This window comes from Apium graveolens, chromosome 4, assembly GCF_009905375.1.
Source record: "Apium graveolens cultivar Ventura chromosome 4, ASM990537v1, whole genome shotgun sequence".
NCBI classification, from domain to species: Eukaryota; Viridiplantae; Streptophyta; class Magnoliopsida; order Apiales; family Apiaceae; genus Apium; species Apium graveolens.
The window spans coordinates 298,841,097-298,854,498 of NC_133650.1; positions in this window are offsets into that span (position 1 = coordinate 298,841,097).

Genomic DNA, 13,402 nt, shown 5'->3' on the forward strand with positions numbered 1-13,402 from the left:
CTCTAGATCTCAAAGGAGTACCTGATATTTATTACTTTTCTTTTCTTTTTCTTTTGATAAATGAGGCTTATCGGCACTTAGTACATCCATCAGATTTACTAACATCAGAATTTAACAGATAAGAAGCACTATTCTAGTTTTTGATTTAGTAATAAGATACACAAAGTAAACTTTAACCAAGCTCAATATCAGAATTTGCTTGTGTTAAAAGATTTCCAAATAAACAATTACTCCAAACATGGGATTATTAGTATATTAGAGACTACTAGGTCAGCATCTAGCACAGTTATCCTCATTGGAATGAATAGTCACAGAAACATTCATATTACTATTAGAGTTTAGAAATTCACATCAGACAACAATCAGCACTTAGAAAATTTCAATTTAAGCACAGAATACACAAGGATAGTAATATCTGTAAATACTGATCATAAAGTCTGATGTATCAGAACATAAACTAGGCAGATTTAGAGAAAGAACCTGAAACCATTCCTAGTTCATTTACCAATCTTGTAAAAGTAGCTTCACACAGTGGTTTTGTGAAGATATCTGCTAGTTGTTGATCTGTTGGAACAAAATGCAATTCCACTGTACCTTCATCCACATGTTCCCTTATGAAGTGGTACTTAATGCTGATGTAATATCCGGGATATATCGTGTAATTATTTTTGCTATTATATAATTAATATGTGTGTTCAGTATTTATTCTGTGAGCTAATTGTTAAGTGTTATATGTACTTGAATATTCAAAAATAATATTAATTGAGTATTTTAATTTTTATATGTCCAAAATAAAATATAGATAATTGTCATATATTCCTAATTATTTTTATGTTGGTTTATGGATTTATAAGAATCATATGAAATTTCTAAAAAAAATTTCCGGGTAATTAAAATCTATTTTATAAAAACGGGAACCAACCGACGTCAACCGTTGTTACGTTTTTGGAACTCGAAACTCTTTCGAGAACTCTTTTCTAACCAAATTGTAATATTCCGAGCATATTCCATGTTTCGACTTTTTCGATCCGGCGTACGGTTTGTCCTGCGCGGGTCTCGGCGCAATATTTTCGATACAATATTCGTTTCGGTAAATCAATAAAACCCGTATTTTCCATAAACGGGAGCTTTTTATTAAACTATCACAATTATCACTTCGTAATACGTGTAACCAGGCGCTGAGACCAAGACCGCAGTACAAATTGTACTGATTTGGATAATTATCCCGAAAACCGATACCGTTTGGATCGGTTTTTACAAATAAACGTACCGTTTTATATCCGGAATGATCCAACGGGATACTAATTTTCCGTAATTATAAATAACCTTTTACCATATTTTATTTTGTATCAAAATCATTTGCAGACAGATAATTATATAATTTTCAGAGAAAAACCCTAATTTCCTAAAACTGTTCTAAGAATCAAACAAGCATTTGGAGGTGTTATTGAATTCGGTTTGAAAAGCTCGAGTAACCAATCTGAAGGTCTTGAAGAGCTCTACCAGATTCTGTAATCCATACACCTGCAGAAATCAAGGTTATTTCTCTAAAAATTTATTTATTTTCGAATTTATTTTATTAAAAATATGAATTTTTGTTTGGATGATTGTTTGTATTATTTGATGATTGCATGTTGTAGAGCTTGTTTTCCTGATGATTTTCATATGTCATACGTCTGATTTGGAGTTCAATAACATGTTCAAATTTGAGTTTGATTTTCGAATTTTAAAATTAGGGTTTATAACCCGTATGAATGTTCTTAATTGAAATTTGGGGGTTTCTTATTCTGTGATAGATTGATGTTGTGTTATAGTGGGTTGTGTTCTCTGTGAAATTTGCAATCTAGTCGTATAAGTTTCATGAACCAACGAGGTCTGTAGAGAAGGGAGTTGTGTTTTGAAGTTTTCCGATGTTCGCCGGAGACTGGAAAATTTCACGGCCAAATTCCGGCCAACTCAGGGATTGTTAGGATGAATTGATAGCATGGTTGTGTTCCTGGTGTTGTGTAGATGTGATCTGGAGGTGATGGTGGCCTGAGCATCCCTGGAACGTGTTCTCCGGCCATCCCCGACTGTTTTCCGGCGACCCCCTGGAAAATTACAGTTTAGTACCTATAGTTTTGAAAACGATGCAGTTTGGTCCCTGTAGTTTCCAGACTTTGCAAAAATTGGATTTCTGTTTTAAAAATGTTTAAAAATCATATTTCCTATTTATTTTTATTATAAAAATTTGTTTTTAATTTCTGAAAATTCTAAAAATTATTATTTTAATTCTGAAAATTATTTTTAATTCACAAATAAATCTAAATTAATTAGTTAATTAATTTCAGTTAATTTCTAATTGATTAATTGGTCAATTAATTTGAAAATTAATTGATTAATTAATTTAATTAATTATTAATTGTTTTAATTAATTATTTAATTAGATTTAATTATTTAAAAATGATTTAAAAATTCTGAAAAATAGTTTCGAGCTTTAAAATATTATTCTAAATTATTTCTAAGGCTCGATAATTATTCTAAAATTATTTCGGAGCCAGAATTGGCCAACCGAACCCTGTTTATTAACCCGAAATTGATCCAACGACCCGTTTTAATTCCGAAAAATGTTTTAAAAATCATTTTAAATACCAGAAAGCCTATTTATGACCCGAAACTTCTTTATAAATAATATATCATTGATTACGTGATGTATTATGTGCTTATGTGACTTGTTAATTGACTAACGGTCTATATATTCGGTGTTTACTTGATTATTGCATAACTTTCACTCCGTTAATCGGATTTGGGTAAAACGAAGGGTAGATAGAAGTATGTGTTGAATAGAATTCCATGAGTAAATTATTGATAGATGCTTATGATATGTGAGCAGAAGAGGCAAGACATAAGAAAGGGAAACAGATAGTTGAGGAGTAAGACGCTTGTGATTGGAAGCGAGTGCAGTGTAGTAAGCTAATATCAGGCAAGTGTTCTGAACTTTCTCGAGATATTATAGTATTTGATAGTCAGATTGATATTGCAAGTGCTTTGAAGCACTGAAACCTAAACCCTGATTCCAGTTATTGTTCTTAAGCCATAAACCTTATTCTTTCTAGACCATTGATTGTTGTATACCTAAACACAAATCTCAAGTATACGATATTACTCCACAAATACATGTAAACAAAAATCCCAAACACTGAACTGAATTACTTGTACATTCACTCATTGTATCCTATGCTTTGAAAGCCCAAATCTTTGAAACCCTGAAATGTTGATTCCTTTGTTATCCAATTCTTTCATTACCCAGCATCCAAGCTTTTAAATTGCCTTATTGATCCTTACAAGGGTTGAAACCCTTTCATTGTTAAACATTTATTGTTGTTAATGATTTCGGTTGTTGTTTATTATTGCATATTCTGTTATTATGTTAGAATTGGATTGTTTTTATAAAATTGTGGACCGGATTCGTGGTCAGACCATATAATGGTCAAGTTAGGCCAATGCGTGCCTTGGATCCAGTAGTTAGAGCAATGTTGTGTGCCTTGCTCGGGGTTAGTGCGTGACTGATCAGCAGCCTAACCTTGGTTTTTAAATAAAAAGTATAATATACAATTCTAAATCATAATCCATTGTTCACTTGATATCATAATCATATTCACCTGATGATCATTATTCTCAGTTTTGTCATTGTGACTTGCTGAGCTAGTTAGCTCATTTGTGCGATGTTGTTTATATTCTTTCCAGTTAAAAAGGAACCAGTTAGTAGCAAGGATCCCCAGTCCAGCGCGAGAGCTAGGGGTTCAGGTTGAGAAAGCTGAGCTAGTAGGCTTCTTTTGGGATAATTTAAGTTTGTAAAAGTTTGTAATAATGTTTAATACTCAGTTTGAGTTTCAAATTGTTGGGATTTGAACGGTTTGTAATATATTAGTGTGTTTGGCTTGTGTGCATACTTTAACCTGTTGCGGTCCGTGGTGGTTGGTAAGTAGGGTCACTGCATATATTATTATTATCTTTATTATTGTTATAAGCAGGTTATAATTAAGGTGTGTGTGGACCCCAAACTTCTGACCCGGGTTTGGAGGGCGCCACAGCTGATGTGTTTTGTCATTGAGTGTTGAACTGGATTACCTGTCATAGCAATAGCACTTTGATTATCACAGTAAATAGGGATTTTAGAATATGTTAGCCCATAATCCAATAACTGATTCTTCATCCAAAGAATTTATGCACAACAACATCCTGCAGCAATGTATTCAGCTTCTGCAGTTGATGTGGAAATTGACTTTTGTTTCTTGCTAAACCAAGAAACCAATCTGCCTCCAAGAAATTGGCAGCTTCCACTTGTGCTTTTCCTGTCAATTTTGCATCCTGCAAAATCTGCATCTGAGTAACCTATTAGCTTAAAGTCTAATTCTCTAGGATACCACAATCCCAGATCAGCTGTGCCCTTAAGGTACTTGAAAATTCTTTTCACAGCTGTTAAGTGAGGTTCTCTTGGATCTGCTTGAAATCTTGCACAAAGACAAGTAGCATCCATGATATCAGGTCTACTTGCAGTTAGATAGAGTAGTGAGCCAATCATACCTCTGTAATCAGTAATATCCACTGGTGTACCAGTATCCTTATCCAATTTTGTTGCAGTGGCCATAGGAGTGGATGCACTTGAGCAATCTTGCATTCCAAATTTCTTCAACAAATTTCTGGTGTACTTAGATTGACATATAAAAGTTCCTTCTTCATTCTTCTTGACTTGAAGGCCCAGAAAATAGCTAAGTTCTCCCATCATACTCATTTGATATCTTGACTGCATTAGCTTGGTAAACTTTTTACAAAGTCTGTCATTTGTAGAACCAAAAATGATATCATCAACATATATCTGCACCAAGAGTAAGTCTTTTCCATGGTTGAGATAAAATAATATTTTGTCAATAGTCCCTTTGTTAAATCCACTTTCCAGAAGAAACTGAGCTAATGTCTCATACCATGCTCTTGGAGCTTGCTTAAGGCCATAAAGTGCTTTATCAAGTCTGTAGACATGATGAGGAATTTTTGAATCTACAAACCCTGGAGGTTGTTCAACATATACTTCTTCCAATTCTTCATTAAGAAAAAACACTTTTTACATCCATTTGAAATACTGTAAACTTTTTGTGAGCAGCATAAGCCAAAAATATCCTTATGGCTTCCAATCTAGCAACTGGTGCAAATGTTTCATCATAATCAATTCCCTCATGTTGAGAGTATCCTTTTGCAACCAGCCTTGCTTTATTCCTTATAATTATGCCATCACTATCAGTTTTGTTTCTGAACACCCACTTTGTACCAACAACAGATCTGTTCTTTGGTCTTGGCACTAGGGTCCAAACTTTATTTCTTTCAAATTCATTTAACTCTTCATGCATTGCTTGCACCTAATCAGCATCTTGAAGAGCTTCTTCCACTTTTTTTGGTTCAATCTGAGAAAGAAAAGAGTGATAGAGACATTCATTTTATGTTGCTGTTCTAGTTCTTATACCTGCTTCAGGATCTCCAATAATCAAGTTAGGTGTATATGCTTTAGTCCACTTCCTTGCAGATGGAAGGTTATCTCTAGAACTAGATGCTCCCCCATGATCCTTGTTGTCTCCATTAACATTTTCAGATGCTCCCCCTGAAATTATGCTCTCTGAGTTGGATCCTTCAGAATTTAAGTTTCCAGAATATCAGAACTTGAGTTTCCAGAATTATCAGAACTTGGCTCATCAGAACTTGATGAATCAGAACTTGAAGAGCCTGTTCTAGATTCTGATGCTTCTTGAGATGTGGTTGGATCTTCTATATTCTCCCCCTGCACAGGTGTATTTTCCTTTGACATAGTCACCACAGTTTCAATAACATCAGAGTTTAACCCATCAGAGTTTGCAGTATCAGGATTTAGACTGTCAGGATTTAGACTATCAGGATTTACAAAATTAGAATTTAAAGCTTCATTCTCAAATCTCAGCTGATCATGATTATTGAAATCTTCAATTCCAGTAATCTTCTTATCATCAAAATAGACATTGATAGATTCCATGACAACCCTTGTTCTTAAATTGTAGACTATGAAGGCTTTTGTGGAAAGTGGATATCCAACAAAAATTCCTTCATCAGCTTTTAGTTCAAATTTGGATAGTTGTTCATGATGAGTCTTAAGAACAAAACACTTGCATCCAAATACATGAAAATACTCCAGATTTGGCTTCTTTTTCTTCACCATCTCATATGGTGTCTTTCCATGCTTGTTGATAAGTGTTGCATTCTGAGTAAAACAAGCAGTCTGCACAGCTTCAGCCCAAAAATAGGTTGGTAACTTTGCTTCATCAAACATAGTTCATGCAGCTTCAATAAGAGTTCTATTCTTTCTTTCAAGTTCTATTCTTTCTTTCAATAAATCCATTTTGTTGTGGAGTTCTAGGAGCAAAAAATTCATGTTTGATTCCTTGGTCTTTGCAGAACCCTTCCATAATCAAATTCTTGAACTCAGTGCCATTATCACTTCTTATGATTTTCACAGAGTCTTTAACCAATTTATCCAGTTGCTTGACATGATCAATCAAGATAGATGCAGTTTCACTTTTTGTGTGCAAGAAATACACCCATGTGTATCTGGTGAACTCATCTACTATGACCATAGCATATATCTTCTTTGCCATAGACATGACATTCACTGGACCAAATAGATCAACATGTAGTAGGTGATAAGGCTCAAGAATTGAAGATTCAGTCTTGCTCTTGAATGAAGATTTTCTTTGTTTTGCCTTTTGACAGGAATCACAAAGGCCATCAGGAGCAAAATACTGATTTTCGTAGTCCTCTCACAAGATCTTTCTTGACTAGTTCATTTATATTACTGAAATTTAAATGAGAGAGTTTCTTGTGCCAATTCCAGCTTTCTTCAATTGATGCTCTACTTAACAGACAGATTGTAGAACCATCAGTACTTGTTGAAAGCTTGGCTTCATAAATGTTACCATGCCTGTACCCCTTTAGAATAACTTTGCCTGTAGATTTGCTTACAACTTCACAGTGTTCTTCAAAGAAATCCACATGATAACCTCTGTCACAGATTTGATTAACACTCAGCAAATTGTGTTTAAGTCCTGAGACTAGAGCTACTTTTTCAATGATGACATTCCCAAGATTGATATTGCCATATCCCATAGTTTGTCCCATGTTGCCATTTCCATATGAAACACCTGGGCCAGCTTTCTCCATAAAGTTTGATAGCAGGGCTTTATTTCCAGTCATATATCCTGAACATCCACTGTACATAACTAGGATGTTTTTTCTGTTGCCCTGCAATCACAAAGACCACTAATGATTAGTTTTAAGGACCTAGACTTGCTTGGATCCTTTGGCCTTATTAAGTTTGTTAACATTTGCAGCGGATTTAGCATCAGAATTTATGTTAACAGTTTTCTTATCAGAATTTGCAATATTAGACTTTGCATCAGAACTTACACTAGAAGGAATAATGCTAACTTTCTTTAAAGAAGGTTTTATTTGATAATAATCATAGTACAAACTATGATATTCCTTACAAGTTTAAATGGAATGTCATAAACTACCACAATAAAAACAAGGATTTTGTGGCCTATATCTAACAGACTGACTCTTAACTCCTGATTTTGAAGGTAAGGAGTTTATATTCTTATTCTTCCTGCAAAAAGAAGCCAAATGGTTAGAATTTCCACAGTTATAACATTTCTTTCTAAGAGCATTAGGAACAGGCTTATAATCATTGCTTTTATTCACGCCTTCCTTTCCATTCCTATTTTTCCTAGGTGGCTTTACCTTGTTTACATTCTTAACATCTTTCAGCTTATGCTTAAGCTGCTTCTTTGTCATTAAGCCTATGTTAATTTCAGTTGGCTTATCCTGTTTTGGTTTGTCGGAAGTTAATTTCTCTTTAACTTTTGATTTATCATTATCAGACTTTACAACTACAAACTTAACAGGATTTACCTTTGGCTTTTGTTTAACAACTATAGGCTCAATTTCTACAGTTTCTTTATTATTCTTATCATCTCCATAACCTAAGCCCTCTTTCCAGTTTCCACTACTTAACAAATTCTGAGTTATCCTGCCAGAGTTAGTCCAAGTCCTGATTATTTCTCTTTCCGTTTCTAACTCAGTTTTTAGAGATTCATTCATTTTAAGCACTTCATCTCTAACATAGAAAGCATCATCTCTATCTTTCTGAGTTTGATGGAACATAACTAACTCTTTTTCTAAATAATCATTCCTCTTTTTATAAGCAAGATTTTCAGAAGTTAATTTTTCACATGTTAAAGTTTGATCTCTATAACTAATGAACATGGTTTTAAGATATCTATTCAACTCAGTAATATCATCAGTATGAAAAGCATAAGTTGTTTGAGGTACCTTTAACTCAACAACTTCAGAACTGCTATCAGCATTTGCCATCAAGGCATAGTTCACCTCACTTTCAGAATCTGAAGTGTCTGTCCAGCTTTTCTTCTTTGTGACAAGTGCCTTGCCTTTGTCACTCTTCACTTTCTTGAAATCAGGAGATATGTGGCCTTTCTCACCACAGTTGTAGCATTTGACATTTGAGTAATCTCCTCTGTCAGACTTTCCTCCTTTGCCTTCAGATTTTCTGAAACCTTTCTTATCAGAACTTGCACCTTTCCTGGAAAATTTCTTTCCCCTTCTGAATTTCCTGTATGCAATCTTTGTGATTCTTTTCACCATAAGAGCACACAGCTTCATCATCTCTTCATCAGGGTCCATCTCAGATAGACTTTCAGTCTCTGAATCCTCATCACTATCAGAACTTGATGACTCAGTATCAGACTTTGTGATGAGAGCCTTTCCTTTGCTTTTCTTGGAGACAGCCACTTTAGGGGATTCCTCCTCAGCCTTAAGAGCAATTATCCTTGACTTTCTCCCATGCCTCTTGCTTCTTTGATCCATCTCAAGTTCATGAGTCTTGAGCATACCATAAATTTCATCAAGAGTAGTTTCATCAAGAACATAGTTGTCTCTTATAGTTGTGGCCTTCAAATCCCAACTTTCAGGAAGAGCTAAAAGGAATTTGAGATTAGTATCTTCAAGATCATATTCCTTATCCACCAGCGACAGATCATTCAAGAGTTTGACAAATCTATCATATAAATCAGTCAATGACTCACCAGGTTTTGAGTCAAAGTGCTCATACTCTTGAGTGAGTATAGTCCTCATGTTCTTCTTAATTGAATCAGTTCCCTGGCATCTTGTCTCCAAGGCATCCCATATCTCCTTTGCAGTCTTGTAGTTAGTTACGCTGTTTGACATGACATTATCAATGGCATCCTTTGCAATAGATGAGATATCTTCAGCTGTATATTCACTTTTCTCCTTTGGTATAGTCTGTGCTGGCTGATTTGCAACTACAACAGAGAGCTTGGTTGTCTTATGTGGTCCTTCATTGATTCTGTCAAGGTATTCTGGATCTGTAGCTTCCAGAAACATAGACATCCTCACCTTCCATATGGGATACTCATAAGGTTTCAGTATGGGAACCCTTATAGTCTCATATCGATTATGGATTTGAGTCTTTGGAGTTTCTTCAGTTTTGGTGGGCTTGGTTGGAGTTTGTACTTCTTCAGACATGATTGTTTTTGGATCTTTACTGTATGTATGTTAACAGATTGCTCTGATACCACCTGTTAGGTCACACACACTGTAGAAGGGGGTTGAATACAGTGTTTACTATAATCAAATCGAATATAAGAACTCAAGTAACAAAACACAGATTTTATTTAACACAATAAACTCTGTTACAAAGAACTGTCCTCTCCCAGTGATGAACAAATTATCACGAGAGCTGCTAGGGTTACAATGAATAATAAACTCGATTATGATAACACATATAGTGCAAACCCTATGTCTGTGTTTATATACTACACAGTTACAAGATAATCTTCTAATTGATATCAAATATAATTTTGCTTCCTAATATATATCAATCAGTTATCTTTTCTTCCAAGTATTCTATTCCTTATAGAATTCTTCTTCATGCATATCTCTTCTTGTGTTTGCCTTAATCTTCTTTCCTTTCTATCAACCGCCTTCCTTATCTGAAAGTATCCTTAAATCCTGATATTATCTTCTGATAAACATCTCCTGATAACTTAAGTTCTGACAACTTAAGTTCTGATATCTTAAGTCCTGACTTCAGTATAAGTACTGATTTGCAGTTAAGTCCTGATTTGTCTTGTTAAGTAAGATCTGAAAACTAAACACAAATCATATTAGACATGACATCACAAATATATCTAACAAAGCTCTTCAGCTCCAGAGGGAAGAAATTGAGCTACAGGAAAAAGTACTGCACGAAGCACTGCAAGCTGATGAGCTAGAGAAAGCCACCAAATCAAGGAAGGAGCGAAGGGGGTATGACAAAGAAGACGAGTCTGACTCTGATTCACACCTCAGAAGGAAGCATACGAAACAACACTTTTCATCTGATTCGAACGAAGAACTTGATGGGTCCTAAATCAGACTCACTCGCCTGGAAAAGACTACGTTCGGCAACAGAAGGGTCGATCGAGAGCCGATTGTGATGGAAGAAATCGAGAAGTACCGACCTCCCTCATGCGAGGAAAGGCAATTTCCAAATATGAGTAATTTTAATGGAAAGGGTGATCTAGAGGACCATTACATAAAGTATGAATTGATGATGATTGGGATGGGGCATAATGACATCATGCTCTGCAAAATGTTCAATACCTACCTGAAGGGATCATCCTCGATGTGGTACAAGTCCCTCAAACCCGGGTCCATCGGGTCGTACGAATAGCTGAAGAGAAAGTTCTTGAAGTACTATTCGCATCTATGATGCAAGGCGAAGGATACTGAGGCCCTGGTCCACTGTAGACAGAGAGATAATAAGGAACTGGGGGATTATTTAGCTCGGTTCAAGGAAGAAGCTGGCATGGTCACAAATCTGGATAAAGTCAAGGCAATGGGCTTCCTTACGGCGGGGCTGGACCCCTATAAAGGTAAAAAACTTTGTTCCTTTCTTTATGATTTTCCCCCTAAATCCCTAAATGATATATATGTGAGGAATGAGAATATTCGGCGGAAGATGAAAAATATTGGGGGGTTACAAAGATTCCCCAAGGGATGACCGATCGAAGCGAGCAGAAAGATACGAAAGCTCAAGATATGGGAATGATCGAAGGGATAGTAGGAAAGAAGGAAGAAAAGAAATTGACCGTGGTGCTGAATGATGCCGAGATAGAGATTCGACTGTATTCACCCCTCTGAATGCACCAATCTCCAAGATTCTCCATGCGATCAAGGGAAAGCCTTGGTTCCTTCAGCCAGCCAAGATGAAAGTCCCAAACCATAAAAAGAACCCCGACAAGTACTGCAATTATCATAGAGATAAGGGGCATAATACTGATGAATGCTACCATCTCAAGAATCTTATCAAACAGATGATCAAAGAAGGCGAACTTAATCAGTTCGTCCGAGATCTGAGGGACGGACTGGGGCCGAAGGATAATCAGGAAGAACCAGAAGCTGAGGAACCCGAATGAAGAGACGGGATAAGGGGCAAGGTGAAGAAAATATATGGGGGCAGTGTGCTTGACAGAGATAGTAAGACGGTAAAGAAAAAATATGTATGACAAGTGTACAACCTCTATCAGTTCGGCCAGGCGAAGTCACACATGCCCATAACTTTCAGTATAGAAGACTATGAGGATGTCATTCGCCCACATGAATACCCCATTATCATCAACCCTCTCATTGGGTAAAATAAAATTTAGAAGGTGCTCGTGGATACAGGCAGCTCGACCAACATCCTATTCCACAAGACTTATTGTAAGATGAACCCGGCGGGCGAACAGCTAGAGCCCTGCAACGAAGCACCTCTCTATGCCTTCAGAGGGCACCCGATACAGTTTGAAGGTACGATTACCCTTCCCGTTCTTTTAGGTAAATTGCAATACACTGTTGAAAAGCCGGTGAAGTTCTATGTGATTCGGATTGAGAGTCCGTATAATGCCATTCTAGGAAGGTCGTTCCTGTCAACCTTGAGGCAGTAGAGTCTATACCCCATCTTAAGCTCAAGTTCCCAACTGATAAAGGGGTAGGAGAAATGAGGAGCGATCAGATTACCGCCCGAATAATCATGCTAGAAGACTTAGAGAAAGATCAGGCCTATGAAAAGCCGGATGAAAGTGGAAAAATAAAAAGAGCCGAGGCCGAACCTAGTGGAAGCAGAGAGACCCTGAACAATGAATTGGAGAAATTTGGGGCAGATCTTTCAAGTCCGATCGCCGAACCAGCCGTCGATGTCGAGGAAGTTGAATTATATGTGGGATATTCGGGAAAAATGGTCCGAATTGGGAGAAATATGGAGAAAGATCTGAAGAGGTTATTACAGTGATTCGGCAGTACCATGATATGTTCGCCTAGGGGCCAGAAGACATGCCTGGTTTGGATCCCAAGACGGCTAAGAATTGCCTTAATGTACAGCCCGAGGCCAAACCGGTAAAACATAAGAAAAGGACCTTCACAGCCGAATGACAGAAGATAATTGAGGCTGAAGTAGAAAAGCTATTGGAAGCAAAATTCATAGAAAAATTGAATATCCTGACTAGTTGGCTAACGTGGTGGTCGTCAAAAAATCCAACGGGAAGTGGAGGATGTGCGTGGACTACACGGATCTCAATAAAGCTTGCCCGAAGGACCACTACCCCTTACCCACCATCGACCAACCTATAGATGCCACGGCCGGATACCAGGTACTTAGTTTTTTTGATGCTTTTTCTGGTTATCATCAAATTTCCATGAATGACAAGGATGTGCCCAAGATAACATTCATAAATCCGAAGGGAACTTATGCTTACATTAAAATGCCCTTCGGACTTAAGAATACTGGAGCCACATTTTAGCGAATGGTGAACAAAGTGTTCAAAGAGCAGATTGACCAAAATATGGATACTTATATAGACGAAATGATTGTAAAATCTCTGTTCCAAGACCATGTCAAAGATCTGAGAGAGTGCTTCGAGACTCTCCGAAGGAATAAGATGAGGATAAATCTGAACAGGTGCACATTCAGAGTTGCAAGTGGAAGATTCCTAGGTTACATGGTCATCGCCTGAGGGATAGAGGCGAACCCAAAAAAATTGAAGCAGTTATCAACATGGAGGCTCCCAAATGCATCAAGGATATCAAAAAGCAGACCGGCCGGCTGGAAGCACTTCGGCAATTCATCTCCAGGTCAATCGAGAAAGCACTCCCTTTCTTTGTCGTGCTCAGGGGGGTCAAAAAATTTTGAGTGGGGGCCAGAATTCTAAAAGGCGTTCGAGGAAGTAAAATAATATCTCACTAGGGCACCACTCTTAATGAGGCCGGATCCAAAGAAAACCCTTCGGCT